The sequence below is a fragment of the Dermochelys coriacea genome, chromosome 19 (assembly GCF_009764565.3).
Source record: "Dermochelys coriacea isolate rDerCor1 chromosome 19, rDerCor1.pri.v4, whole genome shotgun sequence".
Classification (NCBI taxonomy): domain Eukaryota; kingdom Metazoa; phylum Chordata; order Testudines; family Dermochelyidae; genus Dermochelys; species Dermochelys coriacea.
In genome coordinates this window covers 10,653,752-10,675,453 of record NC_050086.2, presented here as the reverse complement: position 1 = coordinate 10,675,453, position 21,702 = coordinate 10,653,752, and the positions used below count along the sequence as shown (strand labels likewise).

The 21,702-nt window shown below is 45.3% G+C and overlaps 1 protein-coding gene across 1 annotated transcript in view; it reads left to right on the top strand.

The window, feature by feature from the left end:
- SLC9A1 (solute carrier family 9 member A1) overlaps positions 1-21,702 on the top strand; it is a 57,604-nt gene that overhangs the window by 1,892 nt on the left and 34,010 nt on the right. The gene's annotated exons all lie outside the window — the stretch shown is intronic.

The window sequence follows — 21,702 nt, the reverse complement described above, 5'->3', positions numbered from 1 at the left end:
ACACTACTAGAGGCTCTTCTGTAGTGCTCTGTAAGTTGCTGAATCTTACACCAGGCTCCTGTCAGACTCTGAGAGCTAAAAGAAAGATTGGTGCTTGTGCTGGAAAATCTCATGGTTGGCTATATCTGCCCTGGTTCTGGTGTAATAGACCCCAACCACTGGACTGGTAATTCAGGGCAAACTGCTGATCACTGCCTGAGATTACAGAAATGTTTTCCCCCCCCAAAGTTGGTGTGGAAAGGGAGTATATGTGTAGATATGAACAACTTTTAATACTTTTCTGTGGGCCTCTCAACCTTTTATTTGAATCTAGGGATACAATGTTAATCTTTAGGCCCAGCAGGCTTCCATGTGTCTGTCTGTGGAAGATCTAGTGGTTAGAGCAGGTATTGAATCAGGACTCCTGGGTTCTGTCTTCGCCCCTAACTCTGACACAAGTCTGGGCAAGTCTTTTTAAGTGCTCTTAAATATCCTTAGAAGAAGGTGCCAGACAAATAAGTAATACTGTTGCTTTTCTCTTCATAGCCATAGTCCCCTCTCAGCTGGCATGCGTTCCATATGTTACGGCTTTCAGTTACTACGCTGCATTTACAGTCTTCCTTAATTCTATTGGGTGGAATAACGAGGAGTCCAGTGGCACCTTAAAGGCTAATAGATTTATTTGGGGATAAGCTTTCATGGGTGAAATACCCACTTCTTCAGTTGCATCTGAAGAAATGGGTTTTTTACTCACAGAAGCTTATGCCCAAATAAATCTGTTAGTCTTTAAGGTGCCCCTGGACTCCTCATTGTTCTTGTGGATACAGACTAACACGGCTACCCCTCTGATACTCTGTTGGGTGGGGAAATCGGAAACCTCTAAGTGCTGGTAGAAGCGGGGGGAGAGGGGGTGCTGCTGTTTGTTCTGGTCTTTAGTCCAAACAACCTGGTTTCAGTCCTGTTAGTGTGTCTCAGGGCATGCTTTGTGGCTGGTGTGCAAGATGTGAAACTGGTGTTCGCAGGTGAAAAGCACCAGGACAGGCAGCAGAAATACCCTATAAGGAAATGTGATGTGCTGAGGATGGGAAATGGGGTTAGGGAATTTCTAATTTCCAGTAGGTTTGCTGGCTGCTTTCTTTTGTGAGCATCTTCATTTATCCTAGTGATCTGTAGTGTCTATGCAGTGGCTGCGACACAGAGCAGTTTCTACAGAACTCTACGTTGTGGGTTAGGGCTGTTTGTGCTATTTTAAGGTTTTTAGTCAGTAGCAGAGCCTGTCGCTTCTTACACATCAAAGGGATTGTGAAAGTCTGGGTGTTTGGGGTACATGTTTTAGGAAGAGGACCAGTCTCGCAGCTTTTCAAGGGTGTCTGAGAACCCATTGCAGGTAACTGAGGTGTACTGTGGAGTGCTGGGGACACAGCATATACCACAGCCTAGGTTGCCTTACTCCTGTTGGGAATTCTGGCTGTAGATCAAAGATGGAACATCCACTTCCTCTTCCTTATTTCCAAGGCTTTTGATGCTGGGTCAGATCAGCCCAGGTGAGAATAACTGTCTTAGTGTGTTTCTGCATCTTAGCTCATAGTTCCCGATTACATCCCTTAAACTAGTGGTTTAACCATATAATCCAATGTCTTCCAAATGAATGAATTGCTAAGATCATTGCTGTGGTTGTACCTGTTAGAGCAATGCTTCTCAACCTGGCATCTGGAGCCCCCGGGAGGCTGTGAGCAGGTTTCAGGGCGTCTGCCAAGCAGAACCAGTGCTAGACTTGCTGGGACCCAGGGCAGACAGCCAAAATCCCACTGCATGGAGCTGAAGCCTGAGGCCCTGAGAAATTTAGCTTCACGGTTCCCCCTGTGGCATGGAGCCCTGGGCATTGCCCTGCTTGCTACCCCCTAACTCTGGTCCTGGCTTTTATATGCAGAAAACCAGTTGTTGTGGCACAGGTGGGCCGTGGAGTTTTTATAGCACGTCGGGGGGGGCCTCAGAAAGAAAAAGGTTGAGAACCCTTGTGTTAGGGAACAAGTCCTCGCTTCTGGGAGGAGCACACTTACTGGTAGTAGCTTACTCTTCACTCCTTGCTCCACCCCTATAGCTCATGGTGTTCTGGCTGTGTAATTCTGTCTTCAGACAGATAGACAAGTCTGTAATTGTGGGGGCTGATATAAATCAATGCAGTGGAATCTAAAATGATAGGACTTGGGAGTTCTAGGTTTGATTAACCAGACCAAGGATTTATCCTCCAAACCTTTCATGCTTGCTTTCCCCACAGGGCCTAATATGAAGTGAGGGCAGGATCAGAATAGCTAACAGCAATAGTGCTTAGTGCTGTATATAGTTCTCTTTATTTCTCAAAGCCCTTTGCAAACTTTGACTTGTACCTGTGAGAGCCCAGGGTGGTGGGTAAAAATATTCCTGCTATTTTACAGATAGAGAAACCAGTGCAGAGAGTTTGTGACTTGCCCACAACCACACAGGGAGATGGTCCGGGAGCTGGGATTACAACTCAGGAGCTTCTGTTCCTTTTCTAGTTCTGGATTTAGTCCATGGACCAGGCTGCCTCTCAACTGAGGCAGGGAATTGGTGATTGAACAGCTAGTCTGAATAATGCCTGGGCTATTGCAGAGCTCCAGGGGACAGGATTAAAATCCTGTGAAGTGCTGTTCTGGGTATCTGACTGGTGGCAATATGGACAGGCTGCCGGTGCACACTGAAGAAACAATGGGAAAGAAGCTGAAGAGCTTGGGGTAAAAATTAATGGGCTGTTATCAGGGTCAGCAGACCCCAGCTATTCTGTCATATTCCTCAATCTCCCCTCCTTCCTGATTTTAAAAACTCCTCTCTTAAAGGAGTCCCTTGCGGTATCTTTGAATGGTGGTTTAATCTCTGCCGAGCCAGCGCTGCAGGAGCCTCAGCATCCTAGTTGTTTGGCCTACCAGCCCAGTCTTGAGGCAACCGATTCCTTGGGATCTCAGGCCTGTACACATTGGCTGACCTTGGCGCGCTCTTCTTGTGCCGTGCTTCAAAGAGCAGCTATCTTGCAAATTTCAGTTACCTGCCAGCTTGTGAGAATGTAACCGGCACTAGAAGTGAGCGCTAGTGTAACACAAACACACTTGTGGCCATGATCTCCACCAGCCATGGAGACTAGGATTGTTTGGCTCACCTAGTCCCAGCACCTAAGGTTAGGACTGATGCTGACTTCTTTATTAATTAAGAGGCATTTTAAGATGGAATGCTCAGTGTAATGCACCAGAATAGGCTGTGGGGATGTAAGCTGAAACACCTTCTAGGCCCCATCAAACATGCGGGAAATGTGTAGTAACAGTTTCGCTTCACTTGTCTAGATGGAACCATACCATGGTTAAACTATAATAGATTATGGAAGCGTTACACCCATTATCTTCATTTGGGAGCTTCGTTATATGGAATCTGGTGCCAACTGTATTAGTGGAAACTGAATTATTGTAACATTATTTGCCGTGTGGCGAGTTCAGTTGTGTAGATGGCCCGTGATCACCACCCACTCAGGAGGAGATGGGGGTAGCAAAGCTTCTAACCAGCAATTCTGCCGTGTAAAGAATCCTCTATCTGTATGAAGCAGGCACAGATTATTTCCCCTGGCTTTGGCACTGAGTCTCTGATAGGACATTTGGGGTAGAAATTTTAAGACCATTTCTCACATGGCCTCACTGAAGACAAAAATGGATTCTTGTGCTGTTGATTCACCTTCTCTCCCACTCACCCTTTCATTTTCTTTCAGGTTTCTCCTAGGTCTGTCTTTACCCCCTGCCTGCTTACAATGCTGTTAGCTAATGTTCTCTTAGTGTAACATCGGTTGGTAGTACTAGAATTGCCTGTGACTTCAGAACTCAAGGTTAGAGAGAAGGAGCTGACCTTCAGCGTCAATGCCCCAGGAGACAGGCATGTAGTTCAGACATAAATAAATATCTCCCATTTCCACTGAAATGGAAAGAATGAGCAAGGAATGCAAATAAAGGCTTACTAACAAATTGCAGTAATAGTGCCTGTCGTGGCATCTCTTTTCAGTGCCAGACTATCGCAGAATAGCCCAGGGACTGGCAGTCAGGATTCTCCTCTACCACAGATTTGCTGTTTGGCCGTGGGTAAGTCACTTCACCTGTGTGCCACACTTTCCCCACCTGAGCAGTAAAAATATGTTGCAGGAGTGTTGATATTTAACTGCGTCAATCAAGCACTTGGAGACCCCTGTTCTGTTTTATAGAAGTGCAAAATATTACTGCCCTGTGTTGGGAATTGTCCAGGTTCAAGGTGTGGCAGCATATCAGATCCTTTCTCTCTAAGCCTTCCATGTTGCACTGAAGGAGGCTTTGGATGTGAGCTTACAATATTTTTGGTCCTGCTCCTGGGAGCACCTTTGTCCAAGTCACCTTGCAGGTCTAGAGGGCAGCAGGAGTTACGGCCTTTCGCTCCTCTAAGACGTAGCTCAATGACCATCAGGCTGTACTCTGTGTGGTGATGCTTAGATGTCTCCTCCATGCTGAGTCCCTGGGAGGCAGTACCTGTTGGGTATGCTCTTCCACCTTGTCTTTCTCCCTCTAGCATGAGAGACATTAAATCACCAGCTGATGCAGCCCTCCTGTTTGGTTGGAGCCTGTTATAATTACTGAGTCATCGCTGATTTTTCTTCGCAGTACTTGGTCTTTCTGAATGTCTGGGTCAGGGTTGTCTGGTCCACAATAACCGCTACACCAGCCTGTCTCTTCAGAGCAGCAGACATCAACCAATACTTCAAAAATATCCATGTAATTGTTAGCTACGTTAAATTAACTGTAAAGTGATCTGAGCTGAGCATCTATTTGGAAAAATAACATTTTGCAGGCTTTTCTCTTGTTCCACGTAGACATATAGACCCTGTGTTATGGATAATAGTCAGAGTGCTGTAGTGGAATTAAAGACATTTCTGATGTCTGTTAGGCTAGGCTTCTTGGCCCATTTACAATATGCAGGACAAGATCTATTTCAGTAATCCTATGTTACTGTCTCAGAAATGTCCTAAACTTCAGCAGACGGCTTCCTGCAATGGCATCTGATTCCTGCAGCCAAATATTCAGTACTCTTTTAAATTCCTTTTCAAAGTGCCACATGCATGCCTATAAAAAGAAAAGGAGTACCCGTGGCACCTTAGAGACTAACAAATTTATTAGAGCATAAGCTTTCGTGAGCTACAGCTCACTTCATCATGCTCTAATAAATGTGTTAGTCTCTAAGGTGCCACGGGTACTCCTTTTCTTTTTGCGAATACAGACTAACATGGCTGCTACTCTGAAACATGCATGCCTATGACACTGTAACAATGAATAAAAAGGAAGGAGGTTCCTGCCCCAAAGTACTTGCAATTTGAGCTAGGAAAAGGACAACAAAGTGACAAAACACAAGTGGAGTTAGAGGGGGATAGGGTAAAAGATCACAGGATATTTTTGTTAGAGCAACCAACAAGATTGGTATATTTTTGCAATGGATGGGCTTTTCAAAAGTACCTAAATCTCCCACTGTCAGTGATTCTAAGGCTCCTAAGTCACAGAGGTGCTCTTGATAATTTTACCCTTTGGTTCCTACATGCCTAAGCCACTTCTGGAAATGGGACTTCAGCACTTTTGAAAAGCCCACCCATTATAAAAAGAGGACCCAACAGGATGTGTGTATTGGTATTTAATGTATCATAGGATTTTTCAGTGTCTAAGGTTTGAGGATGAGATACTACAGTAAGGAGTGTGGTGCAGATACCTACCATGGCATAAGAGGCTGGAGTAGAAACCAGTGTGGGGGAAGTTTGGCTGAAAGACATGAATCAAGAGAAGAATGAGGCTGCATAGTGCATAGGAGTGGGGAAGGGATTCTGGGCATGAGGGCAGGCACTGACTCACAGCTGGGAGGAGACCCGGGACATTCTGAGGCATCGCAGAGCTTATGCTGTGCAGGCGTGGGGAGCTTTCACTGTTACTAGACTCTGAAACCAAAGATCCAAGAAATGCATCTAGTGACCAGTTTTCCGTCTTCAGACGAGCTCTCCTGATCATGGCAGTAACACAGGTTTCTTTAAGAAGGTATCAGTCTTATTCCTAGAAGAATTTCTCTTCCTAGAAGAATTTAGGGAGCTGCTCTGAATGTCACCACAAGCTTCTGACCAGGTTGGAAGCAGAGCTGGTTTGCGTGTCAGTGGAATGGTGAGCAAGAAAAATTGAAGCACAAATGCTCATGTTGTTGTATTAGCTGAACCAATAAAAGTATCCAGAAAGGAGGCAGGAAATGTGACCAGTGGACAACAAGCCAGCTGCTGCCATGATACCTATAAGGGACTGGCCAACTAGCCAGAAACATGAGAGAAAAGCAGTTGGAGACAGTGATACTTACTTAATTGTATGATTATCCCTCTCCACCATTTTTGTTTGCTCTTGCCCTTCCAGGGCCCCACTGTTTGTCTAGTGAGGCTCTTGGTGGCAGGGGAGTTTGTCCCTATTGACTCCAATAGAGCAAGGCCGATTTTACACTAGCTGGGGATCTGGCCCCATTGAAATCAGGCCAGATACGTGTGAGAGGGGGCTGGACTCCATAAATTGGCCCTCGCTTAGTTTTAGAACTATCATGTTTGCCATCGGGCCACTTTGGTTAGAAAGACCCAAACCAGGTTCACTTTGAGATTCTTTGTGCATCCTCAGCAGATTGTTCCTGGGGGGGTCTCATCCTGGTCTCATGGGTAAAGCACAGACTGGGGATCAGGAGAGCTGGGTTCTGTGCCATCTTGGCTGATTCCCTGTTTCCCCATCTGGACAATCAGGATAATACATTTTCTGCCTGGGTATTGAGGCTTGATTCATGAACATGAGTAAATGATTCTGAGGTTCTTGTCTGGCTGGTGCTATAGAAGTGCAAATTATTCTTAATTATAATAAACACTCTTTTCAGAAGCAGCCATGTTGGTCTTTCTCACTTCCTTATCTGTGAGTGATCCTAATGCACACAGCTATTTCTTTCCTGCCTTTTCATACAGTTTGCCAGCATGACTGAGGTTTGAGGAGGAGATTGGCCGTGACCTTTTTTCTTTTTGCTTGTCTGTGTGCTGCTGGAGCCTGGACAGAAGAACGATCCAAACAGTTTCCATGAGGGAACTGAGGAAAGTACTAATGTAATTAGGGTGTGAGCGGTAAAAAAAAATTCCTCACATGAAATATGGGTTATTTACAGAGTGGGAAGAACATGAGCAAGTGTGTAAATGTATCCTGTACCCCCTTGGAGAACACTCCCCAGTGAGCCCCAGTGTCTGCTAAAATACAATCCGTATCAGATTACACCTCAAGACCACTCAGAAACTGAAGCTAGTGTAGAATGTCCTAGCCTGAAGCCTCCTCTTAATGAACAGGTTGAGGGCATGTCACAAAACTGCCCAAGGATCTATACTCCCTCTCAGTAAGTTTCTGGGTGGAATTCAAGGTTTTGGTATTAACCTATAAAGCCGTAAATGGTTCAGAGTTGTGGTTACTAGGATCACAATGAAGATAATTAACTGTTGGACCAACTTACCTTGGGACATGGCAGATTCTCAGTCACTTGCAGTCTTTAAACCAAGACTAGATATCTTTAGATATGCTATCGCTCAAACAGAAGTGACAGGTTTGAAGCAGAAATTATTGGATGGGGTTCTTTGGTCTGCATTATGCAGGAGGCCAACCAAGATGATCATAGTTATCTCTTCTGGCTTTAAAAACTATGAATCTGAGATATTCTGCCCTGCTGCCACAACTGTGATCATCAAAGGCACTTGAGCTAGCATTCCCTAGCAAGTTAACCACTGTTTGAGTGCTAGTAGGTACACTCAGATAGCATCTCTAAACATGGTGGGTCAGGCTATGAAGGCCAGATTAAGTGGAGAGTGGAGCAGAGGGGAAACACGAGCTATATATTGGCACCAGTACTCAGGGAGTTAATGCTGTTCTCATTGGATTGTAAGTAGATAGAGATCTTGGATGCTGAAGGAATTTTTTCTTTCACGGGACCCACTTTTTTCATTTAGGCAAAACAGAAATTCAGCAAGCATTTTGTTACTGTGTTGAAAAATAGGCTTGCCTTACTGTAACCCATTCTCCCCTTAAAAACATCCCTTCCCGGTGTGAAGCTATAGACTTCTCCATAGGAGAGTGCCCCAAAAATGCTTTCGGTAATGTGGTAAGTTCTAAATCTTCTTAACATAGCTGGTCCAGTGACTCGGTGAATGGATTGTGGGTACTGAGGGAGGAAACTTTAGAAGCAAACGATAATGAGGAATGAATTACTGCAGCAGTGTTGTAAACATTGGGTTCTTTCACTCCCCGAGGCATAATTTGTTAAATAAAAACTGAAATCCATCAGGAATATACTGTGAGAATGCAGCCTCACTGAGCCTACTTTACGTAGCATTAGTTAAGGAAGTACTTTCCTTCCCTTCTCCCACTGGTCCCTATGAAAAGGACTTAAGCATTTGTTTCTTATCTCTTAGGGCAGGGGTGGCCAACCTGTAGCTCTGGAGCTGCATGCGGCTCTTTAGAAGTTAATATGCAGCTCTTTGCATAGACGCCGACTCCAGGGCTGGAGCTACAGGCGCCAACTTTCCAATGTGCCGGGGGTGCTCACTGCTTAACCCCTGGTTCTGCCCCAGGCCCCCACTCCTTCCAGCACCCTTGCTCCTCCACGCTTCCCACCAGACCCTCCTGCGCACAGCAAAACAGCTGATCGCGGTGGGCAGGAGGTGTGGGAAGGGAGGGGGAGGCACTGATGGGTGAGGCCACCAGTGAGTGGGAGGCGCTGTGGGGGAGCTAATGGGGGGTTGTTGACTTATTACTGTGGATCTTTGGCAACATACATTGGTAGATTCTGGCTCCTTCTCAGACTAAGGTTAGCCACCCCCATCTTGGGGCCTGAATCTGCTTCTGTTGATTTCAAAGGGATCATGGGGAAAGGCTCCCAACAAACCCGCTTTAGGTACACCAAAGTGAGGAAAACACCCTTAAAGGAGCAGGGAGGTCTTGACTGTTGATTGACTTTGGAAGCCCAGTGTGTGGTCTGCACCCTGCGGTGCTATATTAGGCATGTTGCTTATCCTTCTTGCCTATACGACAGTGTGCTGTACTGTGTTCATGTTGGCATCTGAATGCCTTTCAGTACTGTAGTAACCCCTGTGACTAGCATCTGTCATGTGTATAACCACACAGAGCAATATGTTTGAGAAGGCATGGTCAAATAAATGTACCTTGCCCTTAAAGCAGAGATGATGGTAAGGTTTGTGATGGTACTTAGTTCCTATGGGAGTTCATTCAACAGTCTTGGTCTGACTCCTGAAGAAACCCATCTAGTGCCTCCATTTCCCCCTCTGTAAGATGGATATATTATTTACGGGGCCTTTGTGACACTTGCTATTTGTAAAGTGCTTTGAGATCTTCAGGTGGAAAGTCCAACAAATGCGAAGTATTATTTATAACTAGAAAAAAACAAATGCATTTCCCTCAATTAGGATTGACTCACAGGCATCATAGCATCCAGTCTTCTGTGTCACCAGGTAGGTGGTGAAAGTTGCAGTACAATAAGCTCCTGGGGACAGCTCTTGTATTCCCTTTAATAGTGGAAAAAATAATTTCTCTAGCTTTGCCAAGCCCACGAGGGATGTTTGCTAGAGCAAAGTCCTTTCTGCTAATCTGCAGTGGGATTTTTTTTTCCAGTCTCAGAAATATTCCCAAATTGGCAGTCACTTTCCTGCCATACTAAATCTTAGCGGCAGACCCAAGTGAAGTGGCAGTTTGAGCCTGATGCATGAGGTTCCAGCAGCACAAACCTCACTGGCATACTCTTATGCATATATAAGCCCTTAAAAGAAAATTAAGGCCTTTCTCTTTGGGAGGCCTCTTTCCATTGCAATCTGAATTCCTTTGGGTTTGAAACTTTAATTCTCCTTTGCATAACCCAAAGTGTAAATGGATGGAGCCAGTAGTGATTCTGCAGATCACCTGTGTGAGAAATTGAACTGGCTCTATCCTAGGATGTGTGTACTGCAGTCATGGCATGTGAATGAATGCACCTTGAGCCAACATACCCAAATTAATCTAGCTGGCTCAGGTCCTAAACCAGCGAAGACACGTCGGCGCAAGCGTCAGCACAGCCTAGCCCTGCAAGAAATCATCCAGGGTTCCCGGCAGGTTTGTACAGCTCATGCAGCTGCAACATCATTGTTCCAGGACCCAGGCTAGCTCGGGAATGTATCCATTAGAGCAGTCGTACCCTGTGGTTGCAGTATAGACATGTCCCCAGCAGCACACCGGAGGGTGACTCCAGAAGGTTGGTTCTGTAAACAGTGTATCTGTTTATATTGTAGCTCCTAGGAGCCCCCAGTCATGGACCAGAACCCTATTGTGCTAGGCACTGTACAAACACAACAAAAAAAAACAGTCCCTAACCCAAACAACTTACCATCTAAGTAGAAGACAAACAGAGGGGTACAGACAGACTGATGGGGGGGTACAAGGAAAAAATGAGACAATATTCGTCTGCATGATGGCAGTTAATTCTGTGTCGGAATACAGCTCTAAAGACAAGGCCTCATATACCCCCCTCTCCCCCCCCAGTGGGAGTATAGTGTGTTGGGGATTTCTGTAGGTATAGCCTGAAAAACTGCCTCTGTCACCACTACTATAAATGGCTCAAGAAATGGCAAGGGATGTTGGATCTTGATGTGGAATGTACTAAGTGGCTCATGTGTCCCAGAAAGCCAAGGACCAATATGCAATGCGAATTGTGCTATTTGGTTTTTGGTCTGGGAAGCTACAGGAATATTTCCATTGTGATTCCCACCATCCCTACTCAGAGGATAATAGTGCAGGGTGGTGGGGAAACCAATGGACTATTTCCCTAGAAGCTTTGTTGTCCACACTCTCCCACTCTCCCTCCGGACTTGGTAAATATGTCTTTCTAATCTGAGAAGAGCAGTTGTGCTCTTTGACTTGGTGAGTTTATTTATGGCCCATTAATATGACTGATGCAAGACTTATGATCCTATTAACCATTTAGGAGGCTTCACTAAGACACAGCAGGCAGTGCCTTTCTCACGATTGTAACCTGTGTTGTGCAATAGAAGACAAGAGGCCAGGAAGTGTAATAATTCCTTTAAAAGAGGAATAATTGGACCACCTTATTCTGTAGCTGCGTATGGAATGGTAGCATCCAGCATTCCATAGCTGTTTAATGATTGTTAAAAGCTGCACTGTGGTGACCTGGTACATCTATAAAGGTTGGATAACTTGCACAATTTTTATTATAAAACTTGCACAAACTGCAGCCAGCTATGCTAAATGATCCTTCCTAGCCTGGTTATTTGTGGCATTCGGCATGTATTGCTACAGTTGAAATCTGGGAAAAATGTGTAGGTCACGTCTAAGACCTTTGCTGTACCATCATGTTTACTAATCCAGCCCTCCCCCGCTTACATATGAATGACTCTTTTTACTAGAGTATTTTTATTAGGCCTTGTCTAAACACACACATTGTACTGCTTTAACTATACTGGTATGCTTAAAGGACCCATGGTGTGGATGCAGTTATACTAGTATAAACATGCTTACACTGGGATAGCTTAGCCCTATCTGGGAAGGGGAATAAGCTATATTGATTGTTAGGCACCATTATACTAGTTCCACTATGTCAACATTAGGAGTTAACCAATATAACTGTATCATTAACCCCCTCCCCCGGCCAACTGACATAGTTAGACCAGGGCAAAAAACTGTGTGTAGATCATGCCTTAGGGTTTTAAACAGTTTTGCTAATGTCAGTTTGTGTGTTGGGAGCGGACTTGGGGGAATGTGTCTGTAATGGAAATATAATTTAGTGAGGGGTATTACTTTACAGTATCTGCTGTAGGAACATGAGCCTGCTTGGGTCTGACTCCTGTGTTCTGTCCAACCCAGTGTCCTATCTCCAGCAGTGGATAGAACTAGAAGCTACAAACAAAGGTGCAAGGAACCCCCGTGGAGCATTCTGTGATAAGGTGGCTATGGGAGAAGTTTCTTCTGAACACCAGACAGTTGGTAATGGGCTTATGTCTTGAAGCATCAAGTATCTGCATTTCCCACCCCACCAATAGCTGTGATCCTCTCCAAATTAGGGGGAAATGTTCTTCTCCCTGTCTGGCCAGGGCACATCTCTGGGTGACAATTGAGACTGTCATGATAGGGTTTTCGTTCCATATTGGCAAGTGGACACTGCCTAGTATCTTTTTCCCTCCAGAGGTTGGCTTTTCTTCTGGTTGAAGGTGAGGCATTATGTAAACATAGGATTGGGGCCAAGAACTGCTGATTTCTAATGCTGGCTCCAGTGCCAGCTCACTCTGTGGTCCTGGGTGAGTCACTTAACCTCTGTTTCATTTCCCCATATGTAAAAAGGGAATGAATACCTACTCCACAGGGGAGTAACTGATTTGTTAATGACAAGTTTCAGAGTAGCAGCCATGTTAGTCTGTATTCACAAAAAGAAAAGGAGTACTTGTGGCACCTTAGAGACTAACAAATTTATTTGAGCATAAGCTTTCGTGAGCTAGCTGTACCTCACGAAAGCTTATGCTTAAATAACATTGGTTTGTTAATGACAGGTTTCAGAGTCTGTCAAGTGCTCTGAAAAGGAGATGTGTGTAAACGCTTCTTGTTGCTTTAGTTCTCCCTGCCCTGAAAAATTAACAGAAATGTCTTGTGGAGTCTCCTCTTTGCAGATTATTTGATGGTGACCTAGGGTAACTCATGGAAATGTCATCTCTGTAAGCTGATCCTGGACTCTGTACTGCCTGACTTGTTGAACTCACTAAATCAGTGCTGTTGAGACAAAGGTGCTATTGAAATAATGACCAGCGCTGGCCTTGCATATGTGGGGGTGACTAATATCCCAGCTGCACTGACAGTGGTAGTGTACTATCATCTCTTGGAGTTCAAGCACTGTAGGCTGGCTAATGGGAGCCCTGTACCAACTCGCAAATGTCCAGCTAGTTCAGAAGACCCTAGTTTCTCAGTTAGGGTCAGAGTGGCTGTTCCTGTGACGCAAGGCATAAGTGCTGACTGTCTCCTACAGGTTTCAGAGTAGCAGCTGTGATAGTCTGTATTCGCAAAAAGAAAAGGAGTACTTGTGGCACCTTAGAGACTAACAAATTTATTAGAGCCCCACAGTATGCCAACATTTTTATGGCTGACTTAGAACAACGCTTCCTCAGCTCTCATCCCCTAATGCCCCTACTCTACTTGCGCTACATTGATGACATCTTCATCATCTGGACCCATGGAAAAGAAGCTCTTGAGGAATTCCACCATGATTTCAACAATTTCCATCCCACCATCAACCTCAGCCTGGACCAGTCCACACAAGAGATCCACTTCCTGGACACTGGTGCTAATAAGCGATGGTCACATAAACACCACCCTATATCGGAAACCTACTGACTGCTATTCCTACCTACATGCCTCTAGCTTTCATCCAGATCATACCACTCGATCCATTGTCTACAGCCAAGCGCTACGATATAACAGCATTTGCTCCAACCCCTCAGACAGTGACAAACACCTACAAGATCTCTATCGTGCATTCCTACAACTACAATACCCACCTGCTGAAGTGAAGAAACAGATTGACAGAGCCAGAAGAGTACCCAGAAGTCACCTACTACAGGACAGGCCCAACAAAGAAAACAGAACGCCACTAGCCATCACCTTCAGCCCCCAACTAAAACCTCTCCAACGCATCATCAAGGATCTACAACCTATCCTGAAGGACGAGCCATCACTCTCACAGATCTTGGGAGACAAGCCAGTCCTTGCTTACAGACAGCCCCCCAATCTGAAGCAAATACTCACCAGCAACCACACACCACACAACAGAACCACTAACCCAGGAACCTATCCTTGCAACAAAGCCCGTTGCCAACTCTGTCCACATATCTATTCAGGGGATACCATCATAGGGCCTAATCACATCAGCCACACTATCAGAGGCTCGTTCACCTGCGCATCTACCAATGTGATATATGCCATCATGTGCCAGCAATGCCTCTCTGCCATGTACATTGGCCAAACTGGACAGTCTCTACGTAAAAGAATGAATGGACACAAATCAGACGTCAAGAATTATAACATTCAAAAACCAGTTGGAGAACACTTCAATCTCTCTGGTCACTCGATCACAGACCTAAGAGTTCAGAGTAGCAGCCGTTAGTCTGTATTCGCAAAAAGAAAAGGAGTACCCGTGGCACCTTAGAGACTAACAAATTTATTTGAGCATAAGCTTTCGTGAGCTACAGCTCACTTCATCAGATGCATTTGGTGGAAAAAGCAGAGGAGAGATTTATATACACACACACAGAGAACATGAAACAATGGGTTTATCATACACACTGTAAGGAGAGTGATCACTTAAGATAAGCCATCACCAGCAGCAGGGGCGGGAAAGGAGGAAAACCTTTCATGGTGACAAGCAAGGTAGGCTAATACAAGCAGTTAACAAGAATATCAGAGGAACAGTGGGGGGGGTGGGGTGGGAGGGAGAAATACCATGGGGAAATAGTTTTACTTTGTGTAATGACTCATCCATTCCCAGTCTCTATTCAAGCCTAAGTTAATTGTATCCAGTTTGCAAATTAATTCCAATTCAGCAGTCTCTCGTTGGAGTCTGTTTTTGAAGCTTTTTTGTTGAAGTATAGTCACTCTTAGGTCTGTGATCGAGTGACCAGAGAGATTGAAGTGTTCTCCAACTGGTTTTTGAATGTTATAATTCTTGACGTCTGATTTGTGTCCATTCATTCTTTTACGTAGAGACTGTCCAGTTTGGCCAATGTACATGGCAGAGGGGCATTGCTGGCACATGATGGCATATATCACATTGGTAGATGTGCAGTGAACGAGCCTCTGATAGTGTGGCTGATGTGATTAGGCCCTATGATGGTATCCCCTGAATAGATATGTGGACAGAGTTGGCAACGGGCTTTGTTGCAAGGATAGGTTCCTGGGTTAGTGGTTCTGTTGTGTGGTGTGTGGTTGCTGGTGAGTATTTGCTTCAGATTGGGGGGCTGTCTGTAAGCAAGGACTGGTCTGTCTATGTGTATCTGCTGTGTATGATAAACCCATTGTTTCATGTTCTGTGTGTGTGTGTGTGTGTGTGTGTGTGTATATATATAAATCTCTCCTCTGTTTTTTCCACCAAATGCATCTGATGAAGTGAGCTGTAGCTCACGAAAGCTTATGCTCAAATAAATTTTAGTCTCTAAGGTGCCACAAGTACTCCTTTTCTTTTTGCGAATACAGACTAACACGGCTGCTACTCTGAAACCTTAAAAACTGTGTAGCTGAGTTGGTAAGTAAACAAGTCAGGCTCTTTATGGTCTCCTGCAAGAGACCGGTGCACCAAATGTGGTTCTGTGAGCTGCTCACATCTGCAGCTCTTGAAGCGTTTGAGTAACTGATCTGTCCAAATTCATTCATTACTTTGGAGGCAGGGGACCAAGGAAGCAGTCAGACTGTCCCTGGCCTGTTTAGAGATGTTAGCTGGTCTGGATGAGCAGCTGCCTATGTCAGGATAATAATGTTAATTGGTGGAAACTTGGGTGCCTGTTTAGTGCTGGCCTGGAAATTTGCAGGCTTGTAAGAACAAACCACAAGTAAGGTTTGCTGTCTGGTTTCCAGTGTGGGTGGAAATGGTTTGTTTGTTTGTTTGTTTTTTGTTTTTTAATTGTCTGCTATACTCTGCAGTTATCTGACTTCAAGGCCAATGTTTATAGAGGGCTGGATGGTAGGGACAGCAATCAGTCCGAAGAACTCACTCATGCTTTAGTTTTAAACAGGAAATTTGTTCATGTGTGGTGCTTTTTGACTTAGTAGTCACTAGATGTACGATTTGATGGAGGAAAGGAAGTGAGGAGCTTGGACACTGAAACGTTCCATTATTGCACTGAACTTGCTGGTCTAATAGCAGATCCTTTTCTCCAAAACCCTTAACATTGCTGAGTGGCTAGAACAGCAGACTAGAAATCTTAACTCTTGGATTCTGTTTCTGTCCTTGCCTTTGACCTCCTGCACGACACTGCGTAAGTCACTGATGCTCTCTGTGCCTCAATTTCCCCATTGATGGAGATGGATATAGTCGGTGTTAGATTTAATTAACATTTGCTAACCACTGAGAGCCCTTTGCCTTTCTTCAGCACCCTCTGTCTGAGGATCTCAATGTCCTTGACAAACGTCAAACTTCAGCCATGCAACATCCTTGAAGATGGGCAGGTATTAGCCCTGTTTCACAATGAGGCACAAAGAGTCTCAAACCAGGTGCCATATCTGGAATAAGAACCCAGAGCTCCTGTCTCCTAGTCCTGTGCTTTAACCTCAAGACCATCTTGCTGCTTTGGATGAAGGTTGCTGTATGTTGTGGTTGGATCCTGGAAAGCTGCCAAGTATTGCTCCATCTCCTCTGGGCACAACAGCCAGCTAATCCTTTGGTGGCTTTAGAAACAGAAATACAGTATCTATCTACAGTATCTAGGCACTTGTACTGCACCCATCACCATGGTACCTGAGTGCCTTTTACCGTCACTTCAACTGGAGGGATAGCTGCACTCTAGGGGTTATTGGAGACAGCTGGAAAGCAAATCTCTCTTGGTTTGACTTTTGTCAGCTCTAGAGATTAAGTGTATGCACTTGGCATGTGAGGCTTTAAACATATGGAGCTAGAGTTTATGGTGTTAGATGTGATGGATGGAGCGTGGGAATAGTCGACTCGGCCCTCTAGTCCTAGCATATCCTGCTCCTGGAAAAGGTCACAGCCACAATGTGTGTTGCAAGTGACTGATGACAAGTTACAAATGAAACATTGTTTCCCCCTCCGCCCTCCCCATCTTCTTGCTTTCCATTTGAGGGGGCTCTTGGGTATGTGGCTATTCAGCAGAAGGCCTCTCTGGCCTGAGTTCTAGGGAAGCAATCTCCCTGGCCTATACTAAAAGAAGCTTATGTACACTAACTTTTTTTGTTCCCTCCACCCCAGCAGGACTGCCTTCCAGGACATCTTTCAGGGCTGATTCCCCACTCTGGCACTTCGAGTGCAGAAGGTGGAGGCCTGCAAGGATTCTAAAAATTAATACCGGACGCTCCAGGCTTGTATTAAACTCCCAGGGTTACAGCTTTTCTCTGACCTTGGATGGGTAGATGCTGCCACCACCCAAGTGCAGAACCCCTTTGAGAGCCCAGGAAGGTGCACTTGAGAATTCCTTCCTCAAGCCTTTTCACCCACCCCTCCTCTGGGGAAGAGCTGAGAAGCGGGGGGGAAGAAATCAGCTGTTGTTGCCAGCTAATTAAACAACATGTGCACAAACTTCTTAAGACACAAAAATCCAATTCTGTTCTTAAAGGCAAATTTATTAACAAAAAAAGGAAGAAAATATATCTGGGAACTCAGGCTATTGCTTTAAAAGAGCAACTACAAGGATTAAGCACCAAGAATAGCTTTCTTGAGGTCCAGCTTAAAGGTTGCAAGCAAAATAAAAGCAGCTGGGGTTAGAACAGAGGAATCCACAAGCTATAATGAAATAAAAGGAATAAACCTAATCGCATTTTCCCAGACATTTCCTGATCTACTTGCATATCTGGGGTTTTAAATTAATAGTTTCTAGGTATACCGATGATTTCTTCATACCTGACCCAAGCTCTTACAGCATAGTTGCTGCCCTGTCCGCCTCTCCCCGGGAGAACTACAGACAGACAAAAGGGGAGTCGTGTTTCAATTTTAAAGTTTTAGCCTTCCAATTGGCTCTTTTGGGCAGATGCCCACTCGCTTCCTTTTACCTATGCATATCAGTGAGACTTTTTAACCCTTTATAGGTACAGCAATTGGAGAACTGCTACTAAGAGGGATTTTATAGCTGCTGGCTGGGTGGGTGTCCATAAAAGGGAGCTACCCCAGCCCAGTTTCATTTATCACAGCATCTATCTGTTGCTGGTTGGGATTTCTTTCTTGGCTGGTTGACTGACCTTGTCTGCAGCATTCTTCTGTCAGCCTCTAGTCTCGGTCTGTGTTGAGACTTAGGGCATGGCTACACTTGTAGATGTAGAAGACTTTGAGTTAAACCAGCCTTCGTAGAGCGCAGTAAGGAAAGCGCTGCAAACTGTCCACACTGACAGCTACAAGCGCACTGGCGTGGCCACATTAGCAGCTGTTGGAACAGCTGCAGAGAGCAGTGCATTGTGGTAGCTATCCCAGAATGCGAGTGGCTGCAACATGCTTTTCAAATGGGGTTGGGTGTGAAGTGTGACAGGGAGTGTTTTGTATGTATGTGGGAGGAGAGAGTGGGTTTTTGGGGGGCTGAGGACATGTCGGCATGCTGTCTTGTAAGTTCAGACAGCAACAGACCCCCCTCTTCCCCCGCCTCTCTCTCACTCAGCATTCCACAGTAATGGTTGCTTTGTCTCGGATCAGATAAGCAGCCAGCTGTCAAACGGAGTTTTCAAAGGGCATATCTGCATTCCTGCAACAATTCCAAAACAATGAGAAGAGTGGCCACTTGACTTAAGGGGATTATGGGACGTTTCCGGAGGCTGATCAGAGCACAGTAATGCAACACCTCGTTCACGTTGACGCCTGGGAGTTTCAGCCAAGGCACACCAAGTGTTAATCTTCTCACCGAGATGGAGCACCAGGAGCACTCTCGCCGTGGAGTCAGCACTCTACGTGTCTTGCCAGTGTGGATGGGTAGTGAGCTAGGGCACCTGGGGCTTCTTTAATGCGCTCTAACTTGCAAGTGTAGCCAAGCCCTCAGCTCTGTTACCACAGATGAAATGGAGCCTCCCACCCAAACTCTGAGGCCAAACACTAAATGAATGATTCCTGGGCTCATAGATGTTCTGTTCAGCACCAAAGCCTCTCCAGCCTTCTAGCGGCTTTTAAAATGCCTTAATCTCACAGCCTTTTAAGGAAGAGATCAGAATACCTTGTTTAATTGTACATTTTTTCTGCAGTTACATCATTTTCATCCTAAAGGATCCCAAAGTCCTGTACAAAATATATGCAGTGCCATTGAAATTCAGCTGCTTTTGGGGTGGGAGGGCTGCCACCAGGCAGACAAGCAATATGCAATATACTGAATAGAGAATGGGATGGGGGATTTTAGTCATGGATGCATGGCTAAACCTCTACCATCTGATCTTTAGTATCCACAAATAGCACATACTCCTAAGATTTCATCTAATGGAACAGCTCACAGAAATTGCCTACATCTCAGTTTATCTTCCTCAGAAGGACAACGGACTGATTCAACTCTGCTGAGATTTGAGCCTGTTCCTCCAGGGAATAAAGATATTTTGGAACTGATGCTGGGAGCTCAAAAGGCTCGGCTACGCTAGAGAATTGGTGTCACAAGAACCTACTGTACCTGTAACACCTCTCACATCTGTGCTCAGCCCTGTTTACATTGCATTTGCTATGAGTTTGCTTTTTACAAAGAGAAAACTGGACAAAGCAGTGGATAGTGGTCTTGTGCCGGGAACTGTGTGATAAGTACCCACAATGCAGAGCAGTCGGGATGCTGCATATGGACAGAATTTACCTGAAATGGTATGACCACCACTGTGGGTACCTGGCAGCGTTGTAGCTTGCAGGCTGAAATGGTGCAGTTTCCCAGGCTCTTCCCACCCTCTTAAGCTTTGCATGGTCCTGTGCTAAATTTTTCTGTTAAAAATTATCCACCTTTGCAACTGCTGGTGGGAGTGATATAATAGACGGGACTTCAAATCTGGCAGTGGCTGTATGCTACTCTGAGCGGTGGTAGACAACATGGGGCTTAAAATGTCCAGCAGCTGCCTTTGAGCCCCATGTACACCAGTTCTCCCATTGGTGGAGCTGCACCCAGTGATAAAAATGGGCAGGAAATCTGAGACAAAAATTCCCTGGTGAAGACAAGGCCCTTGTGACCGAGATGTGGTCCAGATGCACCCTGCCCTGAAGCTGTAGCAGGGAGTGACTTCCTATGGCTCAATAATAGCGTGAGGAGTCAGCTTTTAATGTGTTGGAACAGAGACTCTGTCTTATTGACTCAGCCCTGGTCCCGCAGGCTTTTCGCTCTCAAAAAAATGGCAGGGAGATCGGCACTCCTTCTAGGGGGCTTGTGTTGCTCTGAAAGGGGAGGATCGGCAGCCTGTACCCATTTCCTTCTGTGTAGATGGCTTGACCTTCCTCAGCGCCCAGTGAAATTCAACTGTTTAAAGATACAATCTGCCTATTCCAGCTATTGCTCGTCCCTGTGGCCTTTGCTCATCCTGGCAGCTGGAATTCGTCAAAAGCTCTGAATAACTGTTCCTTAAAAGACTAATAAAAAGAAAAGGAGTACTTGTGGCACCTTGGAGACTAACGAATTTGTTAGTCTCCAGGGTGCCACAAGTCCTCCTTTTCTTTTTGCGAATACAGACTAACACGGCTGCTACTCTGAAACCTGTCATTAAAAGACTGTTTCACATGCCTCGGGTGGGGAGTACATTTCTTTGGGTGGCTGGGTTACAGTAATCTACAGGAGTTCTCTCCTGTTCTGCGGTAGGTCTAAAGCTTGGACTCATTCATAGCATGAGGTGCTGGTGTGATATGATTAACATTCTTTATCTTCTGCAAAGTGACTGGATCTGGGCGGGTCGCTTTCTCATGTGGGTTTGGTTTGTTGTAGGTGGTAAGACAGTCATGTAAGTGTGTGTGAAGTTAAGCAAACTGTATCAGGTATCTGTTAGTCTGCTAATATGGGAAACGCCGCCTCCTTTAATCCGTTGGCGGCTTTGTTTGCAGTAATAAAAGGTGTGAAAAGCAAGGGAACATTTTATTGTTATAAAATGGGATCTGTGTGAGCACATTTGTGCACTTTTTGGTTTTTGTTCCAGGAAGGAGTGGTGAGAGACCCGAATGAAAGAGAGGAAAGATCATACTTTGGGGAGCTGGCAACAAATCTTCCTAGCTATTAAACAGAAAACACCATTGCATTCTCCTTTGTTGGTACCTTCCAGGGACATTCTTTTGAATTCAGTGCAAAGGCAAGACATGCCTGGTAGCTTTGGTCAAGGCAAACCAGTTGGACACTTAATGTTAGCCTGGGTGGGTTTACACTCTGTATTCAATGTTGTGGGTTTAGTGCTCAGCCGGTGTAAATCAGCCAAGGATCTGGCTCTGTGTGAGAAAAGAGAGCCCAAGGTCTGTACGCGAGCTAAATGGGAAGGTTGTCTCCTAGAGGTCTCAGTCCAGATCTAAGTTACACTGGCCAATGTGTCTTTCCTAGACTTTAGTCCAGTACCCCATTCCGGAATTAAGAGCTGTTTAATGAAGTTCATCAGGCAGCAATTCTGCAGACAGGGCTACAGCCATGTATTTTTCCCTTCACCTACCCAAATCCTCTGTTGGTGTGAACGTCCGCAAATGAGGCTGATGTGTACAATGCCTACCATTTGCAGACTGCAAATGGCTAGAAACTACAAACCAGGATGTTGACACTAGTAGATCTTATCTAGCTACTGAATGGGCCCACTGCATGCGGTGGTTCAGTGAGTTCACAGTTCATTTAGCTGATTGAATCTGGCTGAAATAACAATTGCTGGTTAGCAGCCTAGGTCAAAGTCCAAGGGCGTTAAGGAAAGTTTGGATGGAGCTTGCATCCTTCTGTCTGAGGGAGCC